The 17,712-nt window shown below is 47.0% G+C and overlaps 1 protein-coding gene across 11 annotated transcripts in view; it reads right to left on the bottom strand.

Moving 5' to 3' along the window:
- RPL26L1 (ribosomal protein L26 like 1) overlaps window positions 1–17,712 on the bottom strand; it is a 493,737-nt gene that overhangs the window by 356,785 nt on the left and 119,240 nt on the right. For 2 of the 11 annotated variants that reach the window (XM_078004002.1, XM_078003981.1), the window contains exon 1: window positions 1,674–1,677. The exons of the other annotated variants lie outside the window; for them this stretch is intronic. The gene's annotated coding sequence lies outside the window, so the exon portion shown is untranslated. Of the gene's footprint in view, window positions 1–1,673; window positions 1,678–17,712 lie in introns of those variants that run through there. 11 annotated transcript variants of the gene reach the window in all.

Below are 17,712 nucleotides of genomic sequence, written 5' to 3'. Positions count from 1 at the left end.
CATACTCTCAGGGCCAGAGTCCTCATTCCATGGCATGGCCCTGGTCGAGTCCCCCCAGTGGTGTCCCCTTGCTCTGTGGATAGAAGTCCACTTTCTGACCTGCCCACAAGGCCCCGTGTGACCTGGCCCCTGCGGACCTCTTGCCTGTCTCCCACCACCCTGGCCTGTGTTCACTTCGGTCCTGCCACACCAGCCTTTTTCTGCTCTTTAAGCAACGCCGAGCTTCACCCAGCCTCAGGCCCTTTGCACCTGCCGTCCCCCTGCCTGAGTGTTTTCCTCAGATCTCCAAAGCAGCTTCATCTTACCACTAGGGGCTCAGCTCAAGTGTGACCTTTTTCGAGGGGCCTCTCAGACTAGATAGATTTAAGCTTCCTGCTCCTTCTCCCTCCAGCATGGGGTTATCTCAGCCCTCTGCTTTATTTTCTTCAAAGACTCTGAAACTATATTGATAGGGTTACCCATGTATTGTCTTCCTTCCCACTGGAAAGTCAGCAACATGACAGGCATCTCATCTGCCTTGTTCACAGATGTATCTTTGGAGCCTAAGTGCACACAGTGGGCGCTCAATAAATATCTGTTCAATATACAAATGAATGGTTCCTCACAGCAACTCTCACCAAAGTTTTGCTCTTTCTCCGATTTTAGAGAGAAGAAACAGGCTCAGAGGTTCAGTGACTTGCCCAAGGTCACAACAGCCCAGTCTTAGGCATCCTGCCTGGTCCCATGAGGCCCCAGCGTGGGGCTGGGGCTGAGAACCCCGCACTGAACCCACACCCTCCTTTGCTCCTCAGTAATAAACCCTGGTGGGACAGGGAAGGAAAGGCTGAATGTTCTCCTAATTAACTAGTGCGGGGGTTGCCAGGCAGCAAGGACAGGACTTTGATCCCAGCCCACGGGTGATGGGACAAGAACTCCACCCACACAGATGATTGTGCCATTCGGGCCAGCAGCTGTGACTAGCAGCTCACCTGAGCTTGTTGTCATAAAGTCAAGTTATTACAGGGCACCGCTGGGGCCATAAAGGGCATTGGAATGAAAGTGGGAGGAGAGGAGCCCTTTAAGAAATTTCCAAGCCAACTCCCAAAGGCTCTCACCAGCTCAGAGAGAGTGGAGCTCCACTGATGGGGCTCCTGCGCTGCCAAACGCCACTGAGGTGCTTTCCTTCCATTCCCCTCAGATCCTCCCAGTGGCCATGGGAGGCAGGTATGGTCACGGCACTGCACAACCCAAGATGCTCTTTGTTGTAAAGGGCATTCTGATCTCACACAGGTCGAAATGCAAACCCATGTGTCTTGTAGAATTGACAAAACAAAAATGTATTCTCATCTCACAAAGATGATCCTGCTTAGAGTGGACCAGTGATGACCCCCAACAGCGGTCCTCCAGACCGCTTAGTATATATAGCTCCGTCTCCTCTCCGTGGTGCTTTCAGCCTCCAGCCTCTGTGCAGGCTGTTCTTCTGCCCGGAGTGCCCTTTCTGGTCATCCGCTCCACTTCAGCCTGGTGAATCACAGTCCGCCTTCCCCGACCCAGCCCAGACACAGCCGCCTCTGTGGCTCTCCCAGCTTCAGTTCTCAGTAGGAGGAACTCTTGTTTGCAGCGTGACCCAGAAAGGGGTTAATAAGTTCTCCAAGGAGAGCAACTGAGTCCGTCTGCAGCAACATAGATAGAATCCCCCTGTCTGTCTGCGGTGTTACAGATAGAATCACCCTGAGGGTTTCTTCCTGTGTCAGGGCCTCTCAGGCCCCAGTGGGCATAAGAGTCACGAGAGGCCGTGCATTTGAAATGCAGACTCCCTGGCCCTGCCCTAGAGATCCTGATTCTGTAGGTGTGGGCAAGGCCCTGGAATCTGCATTTTGACAACCCCATCCTGTGATTCCGTTGTCGGGAATGCTGCAAAGTGCTGCTCTAAGCCTTAGAGTCGAAGTTTGTGGCCGGGCGCAGTGGCTCATGCCTGTAATCTCAGCACTTTGGGAGGCTGAGGAGGGTGGATCACCTGAGTTCAGGAGTTCGAGACCAGCCTGGCCAACTTGGTGAAACCCCGTCGCTACTAAAAATACAAAAAAATTAGTCAGGCAAGTTGGTGGGCACCTGTAATTCCAGCTACTCTGGAGGCTGAGGCAGGTAGAATCACTTGAACCTGGGAGGCGGAGGTTGCAGTGAGCCGAGATCGCGCCATTGCACTCCAGCCTAGGCAACAAGAGCGAAACTGCATCTCAAAAAAAAAAAAAAAAAAAGTTGTCTTGATCAGCAGGACGGGCCTGAAGGAGTCTCTATAAAATGCCCAATCAGTGCCCTTCTGGTTATAAAGCGGGAAAGCAGTACAATAGCAAGCACACCACCCCAAATGCTTCTTAGCAGATAGCACAGTTGTACCCAGGCTGGTTACCTTTTCATTTCTACTCGAGTTCAAACTCGTTTTCCTGTTCCCACAGCCCTTCGATTTGTGCTTGCCACAGGTTGCGAGGCAGCTTCCTGAGAACCCAGCCCTCTTTGGGGACTGGTATACAGGTCTGCAGTGTAGGTGTGCGTTGTTCATCACTCGAGCCAGCTCCCCAAGAACCCAGCCCTCTCTGGGCAGTAGTGTACAGGTCTGCAGTGTAGGCGTGGGTTGTTCATCTGCAGGTTCCCGAGGGCTGCAAAGGGGCAGCTTTAATGGTGGGGTTCTAGGCACTGTTGCGAGCTGCTGGTTGTAGGTGCAGGGGTGGGCAGTGCTTCTGTGTACATTCCTAGCACTTAGCGGGTGGTCTAGCAATGGCTTATAGAAAAACCAAAGGGCCTGGGCCTCACTCCTGAGCTCTCCTTTTTATAGCCTTGCTTGATGTTCTTATGGCTCCTCAAACATCCTTTGTCCCAAACACGAGGCTGGAGAGGACAGTGAGAGCCTGGCTGCTGAGAGGCTCTGGTCCTGACAGGTCTGACAGAGGACGATGGGAGCTGGAGAGGGATTTTGAGCAAGTGACAAATGAATTGAAGGACAGAGAGGAAGGAGACCTGTTCCCCCATGAACAGGCGGCTGCGATGTCACATCCATCTATCTGGCACTCACAAAGTGCCCACTGATGAACGAAGGCAGGCCCCGGCCCTCAGGGGGCCCATAGCCCTACCATGGCAGCAGCCAGGGAGAGTGGCAGGCTGTGGCCAGGTGGACGTGCACTTCCTTCTGCTCTTTCAGGAAGCATAAGTTTATTTTCCAACGAACTGACAGTGAGCCTGAGAGAATCCACCCACTAGAACCTGCCTCAATTTTTGCTCCACTTCTTAGAGGCCAATGACCTAGGGCAGTTCGTGTCTCAGCTTCCACCTCCAACTTGCACCTCTAGAAAATGGGTATCAAATACCACCTGGCTCTCAGGCCTGTTGGGGAGTGTGAGCATGTCTGGAATGTGGGGAAGTGGCCTGTAAGGGTTACAGGTGGGGACTATGTCAGGGGCCCTGGTAGGAATAATGAAAGGGAGCAACATTTCTTACAAGTCTCTGAAAGAGCATGGGTGCAGGTGCAATAGAGGGATAGTGGAGGCTGATTTTCCTTGTGGCTGCACTGTGTGTCTGTTGTCCCAGTGCCTTCTGCCTTCCCAGCATCTGATCCAGGCAGCTTCTCCAAACTTAAAGCTAACCCGTCGCACACAAGAACCTCTCCCCCCCACAGCACCTAGAATGCCATTCACACAAATCCGATCATCTCACACTTATGCTTCAAACACTTCAGTGACTCCTTATCATCCTGGGATCAAACCCCAGTTCCCATCTGTGGCCCATTGAGCTTGGCTCGGCCTGACCTCTCTTCATCTTCTGACTTTCTCTCTCCACTCTTGGTTCTGTCTCTCCAGGCACCTGGTCTTCCCATCTCTCCTCCTTTGTCCGGGTAGCATCCTGAAGACTTTGAGGAAGCAGGGCCTTTACCGCCCTTCCCTTCCTTCCCCACTTGCCGCAACCTCATGGACCCCTCTCCACTGGTTCTTTTTTTAAATTTTGTTTGTTTGTTTTGTTTTTTTAGATGGAATCTTGCTCTGTCACCTAGGCTTGAGTGCAGTGGTGGGATCTCAGCTTACTGTAACCTCCACCTCTTGGGTTCAAGCGATTCTCCTGCCTGAGTCTCCCAACTAGCTGGGATTACAGGCACCCGCCACCACATCTGGCTAATTTTTGTATTTTTAGTAGAGACGGGGTTTCACCATATTGGCCAGGCTGTTCTCGAACTCCTGACCTCATGATCTGCCTGCCTTGGCCTCCCAAAGTGCTGGGATTACAGGCGTGAGCCATGGTGTCCTGCCTCCATTTGTTCTTAGTGGCAACTTTCATGGGTCCCAGTGTGCATTTATTCACGAGCTTATTTGGTTCTTGCCTTTTCCCCTAGTGTGTGAGCTCATGCAGGTAGTGGCCACAACCATCTACTAAGGTCTGCATGTTGGTGTCCCCCAGCAATTCCTCTGTTGGAATCCTAGTTCTCGATGTGATGGTATTAAGAGGTGGGACCTTTGGAAGGTGATTAGACCATGAGCGATTTGTGTCCTTATAAAAGGGACCCCAGAGAGCTGCCTTACTCCTTCCACTGTGTGAGGACACAGCAAGAAGGTGCCATCTCTGAAACCAGAAAGCAGACCCTCCCTAGATGTGGAATCTGCTGGCGCCTTGACCTTGGACCTCCCAGCCTCCAGAACTGAGAGCAATAAATGTCTGTTGTTGTGAGCCACCCAGGCTCTGGTATTTTGTTATGGCAGCCCAAACCAACTAAGACAGCGTCTGTTCACTGCTATGTCCTTGGCTCCTAGCACAGAGCCAGCACACAGTAGGTGCTCAGCAAATGAACAAAGGAATGGATGGATGAAGCACAGAAGTCATTAGGTAAGAAGGACCTACTGTGTGCACAGAGCTGAGTTAAGCAGAGTGAGATGAAGGTGAGGAAAGACCATCTTTGGCCACTGGGCTAGCGTTTCCAGAAAGGACTCATTTAGCCTCCTGCATCCCCCAGAGGAGGAGACCCCTACTCCATTTCTGAGTCAGGGCTTCTGGGCCCCATTCCTTGGCCCAGACACAACTTGCTGTGTGACCTGGGCAAGTCCCTTGGGCTCTCTGGGCCTCATCCCTCACCTGGGAAATAATCATACCTACCTTTGCGTTGTTGAGGATGAAGAGAGTGATTGGAGGCAGTGGCAGGCCCTAGGCCTGATGCATAGCACGTGTTCAACAAGCGTTCCTTCCCTTCTTAGCAAACAAGATGTAATTCAGTCTGTCAGAACATGTTTCTCATAGGATTTTTATCTCTAGTCACACTAGCTAGCAGGCTTTAAAAACCACATTAATACCATATTTTTAAAAGCTGTTTTTCGAGGAGAAAATGAAGGGAAAGGAGGAAGACTTTTTTTTTTTAGTGCCTCAGTTTAATTTTTTTTGTTTACCTATTTATTATAAAAGACATTACAAAGCACATAGATGAAGAGCCAGATGATGAGAATGATAGAGCAAGATGTGGAGTGGGGGATACGGAGCCTCCCTGCTCTCTCTGGGCGTCCCACTATCCCAGCCTCGCCATGTGTTCAGCAACCCAGAAGCTCCTCAGTTTAATTTTTAACAGAAAAGAAACGTGCTGGGGACCCCACGGACTGCAGCTCCTCCCACACGAACCCTACACCCAAGGCAGGATTCTCCTTATGTCATGTGTGCCCCCGCACAATCTGGGAAGACGGGAGGTTGTGGGGCGGAGCTGCTCGGAGAGGGCTTCCGGGCCGCAGTCGCCAGGCAGGGGACAGAACGCCCGGGGTCCTGGCTGCTGGCCCAACCCCACCTTGAGGCCGAGGAGCCCGAGGGCCGAGCTGCGCCAGAACTCAGGTCCCAAACCCCAAAGTCGCCTGTAGGGAGCTTGGGGTCCTGCCACAGCCAGTTCCGGCCGTTTCCAACTAGCCCCGCCGGGTCTCAGGTAGCTGGCCCCAAACACTCACCATTTCCAGGCTTCCAGGTGTCCTGGCTTGGGAGGAAGACATTTCTTTATGAATTCGATTTAGTGGGAAATGATGGTTTGAGTTAGGAAATTCTGTTTTTGTTGTTGTTGTTTGTTTGTTTGTTTGTTTTTTGAGATGGGGTTTTACTCTTGTTGCCCAGGCTGGAATGCAGTGGCACGATCTTGGCTCATGCAACCTCCGCCTCCCGGGTTCAAGCGATTCTCCTGCCTCAGTGTTCTGAGTAGCTGGGATTACTGGGACCCACCACCATGCCTGGCTAAGTTTGGTATTTTTAGTAGAGACAGGGTTTTACCATGTTGGCCAGGCTGGTCTTGAACTCCTGCCCTCAGTGCATCCTCCTGCCTCAGCCTCCCAAAATGCTGGGATTATAAGCGTGAGCCACCACGCCTGGCTGAGTTAGGAAATTCTGTTTGGGTTCAGTCACAGGAACTGTGAGGAAGGCACGATGGGAATGACCAGGGGCCCAGGGCCCGCTGGTACAGCTCAAGATACAGGGAGGCAGCCGAGCTCCCCTGGGCCTGCAATCCCACGGTGAGGGGCACCCCAGGCATTAACTGTGTCCCTAGGAGGTACCTGTGGAAAAATAGCTAGTGTGGGTCCCTAGGGGAATAAAATAGGGGTGGGGAGACACACGGCTGTGTGTGGGTGTGTGCAGGGGGGGATTTTGTGTTAAACCTATGAAGTATAAACCTTCTCTACCTGAAAGAAGCTGATAGAATCGGGGAAAGGGTCACAGAAAGAAAACAGTGAGGGTTTGTTTTTCCAGGGCTTGGGTGAGACTGTGAGTCAGTGGGCGGATCAGGATGGGGAGAGCTCCAGCTGGAGCCGCTCAGAGCAGCCCTGGGTCTCTCAGGGAGACTCACGGGGGTGGCCTCAGGCTGGAACGCGCCCCTCTGCGTTCCTCCCACGCCCCCAGCGCTACTCAGCTCCCCAGGAAGCTCCACTGACCGCCTCCTGCTTCAGCGCTGATGTCATACAAAGGGAGCACCCACTGAGTGCCACACAGCGTGCTGTGACAGTCACTTGGCCCCAGTGTCTCACTGAATCCTCCTAACAGCCCAAAAGGTAGGGAATAGTATTCTCCTTTTATAGATGAAGACAGTGAGGGTCAGAGAAGTTACTTGTCCGAAGCAGCACAGAAAGTCAGTGGCGGGGCTTCTGGGGGCTGTAGAAACTTTCCATGGACAATACGTAGTAGAAGCTCTTTTGACCCCAGTTGCTCCACTATTACAAACTGAGGCAAGGAATATACTTGGGCATCAACATCTCAGCTCTAAGGCTATCCTGGGCAGCATTCTTCATAACAGTGAAAAACTAGAAGCCACATTTCAACCACAGGGGGTTTGTTAAATAAACTCCAGCGATGGAATACTACGCAGCCACTAAAAATGGTGGACGGATGTGGCTTGCTAATGTGGAAAGCATTCACAAACCGCAGAGACAAGGTTTGAAGTTCCAAGATTCCATTCCTGGCGCACCCACTCCCTAGCTTTCAGGCCTCGGGCAATAGGTTAACACTCTCTTCATTTTAAAATGGGGATAGATCAAGCGTTAAAGAGCTTTTGTAAGAATTGCAAGTGGATGAGTTAATCTGTATAAGCACTTAGATTAGCATCTGGCATGTAGTAAACAACTATGAACATTCACTATTAGATCTGGGGTTTGAACAATGTCAGCTGTTCTTTCTTCAGATGTTTATTCTGTCCTTCACTCCTCTAATTACACGTATATTAAGCTGCTTGAAGTTGTCCCGTAGCTCACTGATGCGCCATTCAGTTTTTTTAAAAAGTATCTTTGTGTTTTGTTTTGGATAATTTCTTTTGCTTTTTTTTTGAGACAGAGTTTTGCTCTGTTGCCCAGGCTGGAGTGCAGTAGATCAATCTCAGCTCACTGCAACCTCCACCTTCTGGGTTCAAGTGATTCTCCTGCCTCAGTCTCCCGAGTAGCTGACACTACAGGCACCCGCCACCATGCCTGGCTAATTTTTTGTGTTTTAAGTAGAAATGGGGTTTCACCATATTGGCCAGGCTGGTCTCGAACTCCTGACCTCAAGTGATCCACCTGCCTTGGCCTCCTAAAGTGCTGGGATTACAGGTGTGAGCCACTGCACCCGGCCTATTTTGGATCATTTCTATTGCTACGTCTTCAAGTTCACTAATATTTTCTTGTGCTGTTAATCCCATCCAATGTACCTTCTCACACAGGAAGTTTTCGTTTCTAGAAGTTTGGGAGTTTTTTTTGTTATGAAATTTATTTTTAAATTTTTAATTGACAAATACAATTGTATGATTTATGAGGTAAAACATGACGTTTTCATATATGTATACATTGTAGAATGGCTAAATCAAGCTAATTAATACATGCATTACTGCACATATTTTTTGTGCTGAAAACACTTAAAATAGACTCTTAGCTATTTTCAAGCATAGGATGTATTGTTATTAACTGTAGTTACCATGACATACAATAGATCTCTTGAACTTATTCTTCCTGTTGAACTGAAATTTTGTGTCCTTTGACCCACATCTCCCCACTTCCTCCATCCTTCAGCCTCTGCTAACCACTCTTCTACTTTCTGCTTCTATGAGTTTGGCCTTTTTAGATTTCACATATAAGTGAGAGTATGTGGTATTTGTCCTCCTGTGCCTGGCGTATTTCACTTATCGTAATGTCTTCTAGGTCCATCTATGTTGTCGAAAATGATAGGATTTCCTTTTTTTAAAATGCTGAATAGTATTCCATTGTGTATATACACCACATTTTCTTTATCCATTCATCAGTGGATGGACACTTAGGTTGATTCCATAGCTTGAGTATTTTGAATCATGCTACGATGAATATGGCAGTGCAGATATCTCTTAACATACTGACTTCATTCTCTCCTGTAGGTTGTCTCTTCAGTCTGTGGATTGTTTTCTCTGGTGTTCAGAAGCTTTTTGGTTTGATGTAATCCGACATCTATTTTTGTTTCTGTTGTCTATGCTTTTGAGATTATATTGAAAATATCGGCCGGGCGCGGTGGCTCAAGCCTGTAATCCCAGCACTTTGGGAGGCCGAGGCGGGCGGATCACAAGGTCAGGAGATCGAGACCACAGTGAAACCCCGTCTCTACTAAAAATACAAAAAATTAGCCGGGCGCGGTGGCGGGCGCCTGTAGTCCCAGCTACTCAGGAGGCTGAGGCAGGAGAATGGCGGGAACCCGGGAGGCGGAGCTTGCAGTGAGCCGAGATCGCGCCACTGCACTCCAGCCTGGGCAACAGCGTGAGACTCCGTCTCAAAAAAAAAAAAAAAAAAAAAAAAAAAAAAAAAGAAAATATCACTGCCCAGACCAATGTTGTGGAGCTTTCCCCCTGTGTTTTCTTCTATTAGTTTAATGGTTTTATGTGTTACATTTAATTCATTTTGAGTTGATTTTTTGTGTATGGTGTGAGATGAGGGTCTAATTTTATTCTTCTGCATGTGGATATCCAGTTTTCCCAATATCATTTATTAAAGAAACTGTCTTTCTTCATTGCGTGTTCTTGGCATCTTTGTTAAAAACCAATTGTCTGTAAAAGTGGAGTTTTAGGGGCCAAGCATGGTGGCTCATGCCTGTAATCCCAGCACTTTGGGAAGCCGAGGCAAGGGGATCACTTGAGGTCAGGAGTTCGAGACCAGCCTGGCCAACATGGTGAAACCCCATCTCTACTAAAAATACAAAAATTAACCGGGTGTGGTGCACACATTTGTAACCAGCTACTTAGGAGCCTGAGGCACAAGAATCACTTGAACCTGGGAGGTAAAGGTGGCAGTGAACTGGGATTGCTTCACTGAACTCTAGTCTGGGTGACAGAGCGAGACTCCATCTCAAAAAAAAAAACAAAATTGTAGGTTTGTTTATGGACTCTCTATTCTGTTCCATTGATCTATGTGTCTGTTTTTATGCCAGTACCATGCTGTTTTGATTAATATAGCTTTGTAGTATATTTTGAAGTAAAGTAGTGTGATGCCTCCAGCTTTGTTCTTGCTTAAGATCGCTTTGGCTCTTTTGGGTCTTTGGTGGTCCCATATGAATTTTAGAACTGTTTTTCTGTATCTGTGAAAAATGTAATTGGAATTTTGATAGAGATTGCATTGCATTGCATTGATAGAGATCTGTCAATTACATTGGGTAGTATGGACATTTTAACAATATTAATTCTTCCCTTGTGTGAACATGAGATATCTTTCCATTTATTCACGTCACTTTCAGTTTCTTTCATCACTGTTTTATAGTTTTCAGTGTACAGGCCTTTCACCTCCTTGGTTAGATTTACTACTAAGTATTTTATTTCTTTTTGTAGCTATTGTCAATGGGATTGTTTTCTTGATTTGTTTTTCAGATAGCTTATTGTGAGCATATGGAAACACTACTGATTTTTTTATGTTGATTTTGTATCTTGTAACTTTACTGAATTCATTTATTCTAATAGATTTTTAGTGGACCTTTTGGGATTTTCTATATGAAGCCTCCGTGCCCTCATCGAGATTTGTCATCTGCAACCAGAGATAGTTTTACTTCTTTCTTTTTGATTTGGATGCCTTTTCTTTCTTTCTCTTGCCTAATTGCTCTAACTAGAACTTCCAGTGCTACATTGAATAGAAGAAGTGAGAGTGGGCATCCTTGTCTTGTTCCAGATCTTAGAGGAAAAGCTTTCAACTTTTCACCATTGAGTATGGGGTCTAGAAGCTTATTTTATATCTTTCATGTCTCTAACTTTTCAAACATATGAAACACAGGTACAATAAATGTTTTAACATCATTATCTGCTAATTCTAGTATCTCTGTCAGTTCTGGGTCAGTTTTTATTGATTGATTTTTCTCTTCATTATAGTTATATTTTCCTGCCTCTTTGCATGTCTGGTCTTTTTTTTTTTTTTTTTTTTTTTTTTTTTTTTTTTTTTTGGTTAGATGTCAGACATTGTGAATCTTACCTTGTTGGGAACTGGATATTTTTAAAGTATTCCTGTGTTCTGGGACAAAGTTAAGTTACTTAGAAACAGTTTAATCCTTTCAAGTCTTGCTTTTAAAATGTAATAGGCTGGATCTGAGCAGAGTTTAGTGCAGGGCCAACTATTCTCGGCAGCTGAGGTAAGACTTTCGTTAGTATCCTGTCTAACGTTCTGTCAATCATGAGGCTTTCCAGTCTGGCTGGGGAGAATAGGCACTGGTCCTGGCCCTGTTCGAGCACCAGGTGCTGCTCCATCTAAGCCACGTGGGTGGCTCTTTCTCTGGCTCAGATAGTTTCTTCATGTGCAGGCACTGGTCAATGATCAGCTGAATACTCAGGGGAGACCCTCCAAGTTTCCCTGGAGGTCTCTCTCTCTCTCTCTCTCTGAGCTGTCTCCCGTCCAAAACTCTGTTGTGTAAACTCTAGCAGCTTTAACCTCCTTGGACTCGCAGCTCCATCTCTTCAATCAGAGAGACTGTTGGGGTCTCCGTTGTACTCTGTGCTATGGCCTAGAAACTCTCTCCAGCCAGTAAGTAAGCTTGGCCTCATTTGTTTCCTGATGTTCTAGGATTGCTCTTCTTTGTTGCCTCATGACCAATATCTTGAAAACCAACTTTTTGTACATTTTGTCTGGCTTTTGGTTGTTTCAGGTGGGAGGGTAAGTGCAGACTGTGCTATTCTACTGTGATCAGAAGCAGAAGTCCTGCATTAGCTGTTATTAATGAATTACACTAACCCCCACACTCTTATTGCCTTTTTCAGGGTCCAAGACCTTTGGAAATATGAGACACAGAAAGGTAAAGGTGGCATAGCTACTAAGCGATAGAGCCAGAATTAGCACCAGGCTTGGTTGACCCAAAGCTCCTTCTCTCTAATACAACTACTGCCTCTGGGCAGAGTGCTGGTCTGAACCAGTGCGGCTGAGAAGGGGGGCCAGGAGCTCGGGCTCATGGTTCCAGCGCTGAGGTCACACTCATCAACTGCAGGGTGGGCTGCGACTGAAGGCCAAGCTGAGACAGGACAAGGCTCTGGGGGCTCTGGCATCCACATCAGTGGTCCTGCCTGCTTGCCCCATCTCCTGGACCCTGGTGTTTTGGGGGTCAAGGGTGGGGCCTTGCTGGCCTTAGCAATTAGGGTGGGGCTGCCCAGTGCAGATAACAAGCAGAGGCAAGGGCAGTGGAGGGGCTGTGGAGTAGCCGCCCATGCCCACAGCTCCTCTAAGCCCTGCACGGCTATGGTGTGAAGCGAAGGGAAGGAGGTCTGTCTCCCTGAGCCTCCTCATTCATCTGTGTGCTGAGTGGGCAGATCTGGAAGGCCCTTTTGAGTGTTTGGGTTGAGGTCTTGGTCAAAACTATCACTTCTTCCACTGAGACACTACTATGTTTGCTACCAAAGAGATAACAAGGACGGGATGAAAAAATGAATTGCCAAAGTCTGATGATTGTCACTAGCCTTGACCATCCTGCAAGAGTCCCTCAGTCTAAAAGGAAGGCATGTCCTTTCAGCAAAAGAGAACCTGCATCTACAGAGAGACCTGGGCAACTGACCTTATATCCCTGGGCATCAGTTTCCTCAACTGTTTCTTGTTATTAGAGAGACTCACTCTGTGGCCCAGGCTGGAGTGCAGTGGTGCAATCACGGCTCACTGCAGCCTCAACTTCCCAGTCTCAAGTGATCCTCCCACCTCAGCCCCTACATAGTAGCTGGAACTACAGGCACATGCCACCATGCCTGGCTAAATTTTTTTTAATTTTATTTTTTGTAGAGATGGGCTTTTGCTATGTTTCTCAGGCTGGTCTCAAACTCCTGGGCTCAATATTATCCTCCTCCCTCTATCTCCGAAGTGCTGGGATTACAGACGTAAACCATGGCACTCAGACCTCAACTGTTAAATAGGAATCAGAGTTCTCAGTATGACTATAAGGATTAGTTACAATAACTTATGTCAGCTCTAACCCAGGTCTGCTGCAGAAGAGGTACCTAGGAACTATCTGTGGAATGAATGAATGAATCAATCAATTACTGAAAGAATACATGCACATTTGATCACAAAGCCATCCTGCCTGCTCACCCTCAAGGTTTGCAAATCTCGAGTCCTCCCCAAGGGACGCCTAGGTCTTCTCAAGCCTGCGCCTCCCAGCTGGTATCTATCCTCTCACCCTCACCCCAAGCCCATCCTTTTTCCCTAGGCACAGGAGGCTGGTCACTATATTCCCTCACCTCAAATCTGTCTCAAGAAACTCACAATCATGGACCCGAGCAGCACTAGCCTTTATTTGAACTCAACCATCTTACAGGCTTCCCCTTGGAACTCCGGGGGCTGGGAAGCTGTTTTCATGGTCCAGTGTTACTTAGTTCCCAATGGATGCTGCTGACCCGTTAGAACTGTGACCCTCATTCTTCCAACACACCCTGTCCCTCTCGAAAAAAAGACTTGGCATGTTAATTGGATCGTTGTTTGTGTTAAACATAATGTTTCACTGACATGCAGAAACCCCAGAAAAGCAGGAAGAAAATGAAACCCGAAGACAATAAATAAATAAAGCTTTACAAGTCCCTGGTAGTCTCAGAGATAAGCCCTGCTCTAAAATGTTTAAAAGTATAAACATTTTAGTGTTTATACTTCCAGCCCTGTTTTCTGTGCCGGAGTTAGTAAGGAGCAGAGAGATGTTTTAATGAGGGTAGGTTTAAAAAAGTTTACAGATAGCATGCTTGTAGGAAAGCCTTTACAGTAAAAAGAATTTATAGTAAAAAGTAAGCTTATATAAGATTTTGTTCCTGCGTGAGTTCTCCTCTTTTCGCTCCCTAGCAATAAGTGATGCTAATGTGTGCTTGTAGAGACTTCTAGAGAGTCTGCGTGTGTACAAGTGTGTGTGCGCGTGTGTGTGCGTGTGCATGTGCAGGCATATATGTGTGCTTGGTATCAAAATGTGCCTGTGGTTCTGCAGATGCTTTCTTCACTTAGTGGCCCTCAAGAATGTTTTCCGTGTCAACCAAGAAACACTCCTCCCCAGTCTGATTTTTAATGGCCACACAACATTCTATGGGATGGGTGAACCTTCCTCTATTGAGCCAATTTCCAACTGTGGGACGTTTTGGTTGTTACCAATTGTACATTCTTATGACCACCCAGGGTTGTTAAACTGGGACGTACTAGACACTCTCGGGGGAAGAACCCTGGTTTGCAGTGTTTGCTAATTTTCTTAGTGTGAATATTCCCACCATGACCGATTTCAAGCTACCAACATCACTGAAGCTCTCAAGAGAGCACAGTCCTTGAGAGCCTGTGTGAGCTGGCTCCAGGACACCAAAACCCCACCGATGACCCTCTTCATAACTGTGTCCCTAATTATTTCCTTAATAAATTCCCCAGAGTGAAAGGGCCGTGTCAAAACAGATGCACAATCCCAAGGCTTTTGATGTGCAATACCCGCTTGCTCTCCAGAAGGATGTTATCAGCGTGTGCTCCCCCAGTCTCGTGCAGTGCGAGAGACGCCTGTTTATCCCTCCCCACCGCTCCAACAATGGCTATTACCAGGGCTTTCAATTTTGCCCATCTGGTAGATAGAATACTAGTAGCTGCTTGCTGTTTTCATTTGCATCGTTTTTAGTGAATAACTGTTTATAAACTTATGGTCAAATGAAGTGTTATTTGGGCAACTTTAGGGACATTTCATGAAGCCCTTAGGGATTATAGGTGTCCAGAAAGCAACTTTGGAATCATGGCTTTGATGCACTGCTTTGCTCATTCATGAGATCAAATAGGAGATTCATTCCTCCACCAGACAGCATCAAAGCTTTTCCCAGAAGGCACCTTGAGGCATCGCTCAATCCCATATTGTCATGATTACCTCACCCCCATACCAACACCCCCTCCTACCTTTGTTTCCAGCAAGGACACCTGGAAATGCCACACCATGCACTTAGCATGCTGTGAGAAATGACACCAGCTCAGACCTGCGCTTAGGCAAGGCCGAGTTGGGCAGCACAAAATATCCAAAGTGCTCTACAAATAAAGGAGACCTAGAGAGGTGGAAGGTTGGACAGAACTCAGTAGCTGTAGGATTTTGGACAAGTTGCTTCACCTCTCTGAGCCTCTGTGCCCTCATCTGCAAAATGGGGGCAAGGTGGGGTTGGGATAGTATGGCCCATGCAAGATTGTGGTAAGAATTAAATGAGCCAAAGCATTTTAAGTGCTTAGCATAGGGCCTAGCACATAGTAGGTGGGCGGTAGGTGACAATCATCATCATCATCATCATCACACTGTCAGAGTGCTTTGTAAAATGTAGGAACGGGAAGTAGTAGCATCACATACAATCCTTCATGCTTCCTCTAGCCCCTCCGCTCTGGACCAGGCAGGTCACCGTGGACTTTGCACATCCAGCTCCAGTCAGTCTTCTCTGGGATGAACTGGACCCCTTTTGGATTCTTTGGCCCCAGTACCTTCATTTGACCAAACACAACAACTTTTCTGAGAGCAGATCTAAAGCCTTCTTCCAGGAGCCTCCTCTATCAGGTCCTTTTTGACTTTGCAGGGGTTGGGACAAAAGTGTCCTGATGAGACTCCTGCCTCCTGTCCCTCCCGTCAATCTTCCCTCCCTGAGATGGCTTCATGAGTCTCCCAGCACACAGCCTGCCTGCTATCCATCCATCCATCCACCAATCCATCCATCCACCAATCCATCCATCTATCCATCCATCCATCCATGCATCAATCTGTCCATCACCCATCCATCCATCCATCCATCCATCCATCCATCCACCCACCCACTCATCCTTCCAACAAATTGATTACTCATCTTATCCTTAGCTCTACAATACAGAATTACTGAAATCCATGCACTTGCCAGGAAGTCTAATTTCAAGCAAATTAAAAAACAAAACAAAACGCTCCATCCCCCTGACTGTCATGCTCTTGTTCCTGCTCATCTCTCTGATTTTGCCTGTTAACCACCCATCTGTCATATTCCAGCAACTCAGTTGACTTACAGCTCCTTGAACCCTCTAAGCTATTTATCTACTCGACCTTTCTCCATGCTCTTCCCTTGGCCTGGAAGCCTTTTGTCTCATCTCTTTGCTCTTATTTAGTTTCCAGATTAAATGGTATTTCCTCCAGAGGGACTTGCATCACTCCAACCCAAACGAAATTATTCCCCCTTCATTATGCTTCCTTTATAGACTTATTATAACACGTAAAGATGTATTTTCTTTGCATTTTTTACTCACTTAATGTCTCTCTCTTCTGTAAGACTATAAGCTTCATGAAGATGGGGATTCTGCCTGCTATGTTCGTGGCGGTGGGGCCAGAGCTTTGAGCAGTGCCTGGCAGTGTGTATCCTCAAGATGAATTTGTTGAATGAATGAAGCAATATTTAGTCAAAACTCAGCTGAAAGAAATGGTATTGAGCAAGGATTGTGTGCGTCAAAGACAGGTTGTCCATCTTCCTTTCCAGATATTCTCCTATCCACCCCTGGGGGCAGCCAGATGAGAGCCCGCCGGGAGAAAGGACTCACCACAGGGACTATGGCTGAAACATGCGTTGGCAGGAAAGCACAAATATCTGGTGAGACAGGATAAGGACATGGAACCTCTGCTGCAACCACTGCAAGAATATTGGTTATCACACAGTGTCCACACTGTGAGAACATTGGTGAGATTCTTGTCTTAGAACTAGGAGATGAGTTAGAGCCCAGCTCTGAATTTAAACAATCTGTATTCCAATCCTTGTCCCACCAGTTGTATGATTGTGGGCAAGTTGTAAACTTTTCTTTTTCCATTAAGTGGGGATAATAATAGTCCCTGCCTTGTGTATGTATATAAGGAGTAGTAAACACCGACTAGATGCTAGCTATCATTACAATTCTCTTGGGTAAATAGTTTGTTCAAATGGCATGATCGTTGTGATTTGTATAATTGACCAAATTTCCATTTTCATGCTGGCTGCTAGGAAGCTCAACATCAATTCCATGGCAACCACAGCAGCAAATATCTAGGAAATCAGGGTTTGTTTGTTTGTTTGTTTGTTTTGTGAATGGGTTTATTCATGGCTTCATTTATACCTCAGCTTTATCATTTGTTCCTTCTCTTATTCTGCTATTTATGTGTGCAGCTTGCTCTGCTATGTTCATGGCGGTTGGGCCAGAGCTTTGAGCCATGCCTGGCAGTGTGTATCCTCAAGACGAATTTGTTGAATGAGTGAAGCAATATTTAGTCAAAACTCAGCTGAAAGAAACGGTGTTGAGCAAGGATTGTGTGTGTCAAAGACAGGTTGTCCATCTTCCTTTCCAAATATTCTCCTATCTACCCCTGGGGGCCACAAGTAGATGAAAAGGCCAAAAGGCCAAGGGAAGAGCATGGAGAAAGGCCGAGTAGATAAATAGCTTAGAGGGTTCAAGGAGCTGCAAGTCAACTGGGTTTCTGGAAAATGATAGATGGGTGGTTAACAGGTGAAATCAGAGAGATGAGCAGGAGCAAGAGCGTGATAGTCAGGGGGATGGAGGGTTTTGTTTTGCTTTTTAATTTGCTTGAAATGTGCCCTTGAAAACTGCCTTTAATCTTTTTGATAAGAGATTGGGTATTTTGTATGAGAATGTTCTGCTTATGTGGCTACCTTTGCCTCCTTAGTGAAAGTGTGAGTCCCTGGACAGTAGGAACCACCTCTGAGGCACTTTTCAACCCCCTCTGCCTTAGCCCCACTGTTGAGCAGCACATTCCATGCTGAGCAGACAAGTAGATGAAAAGGCCAAAAGGCCAATGAACTCAAAGAAGCTCCCTGCCTCA

The sequence above is a fragment of the Macaca mulatta genome, chromosome 6 (genome assembly GCF_049350105.2).
Source record: "Macaca mulatta isolate MMU2019108-1 chromosome 6, T2T-MMU8v2.0, whole genome shotgun sequence".
Classification (NCBI taxonomy): Eukaryota; Metazoa; Chordata; class Mammalia; order Primates; family Cercopithecidae; genus Macaca; species Macaca mulatta.
The sequence above is the reverse complement of the archived record's forward strand: the minus strand, read 5'-3'. Positions and strand labels throughout refer to the sequence as shown.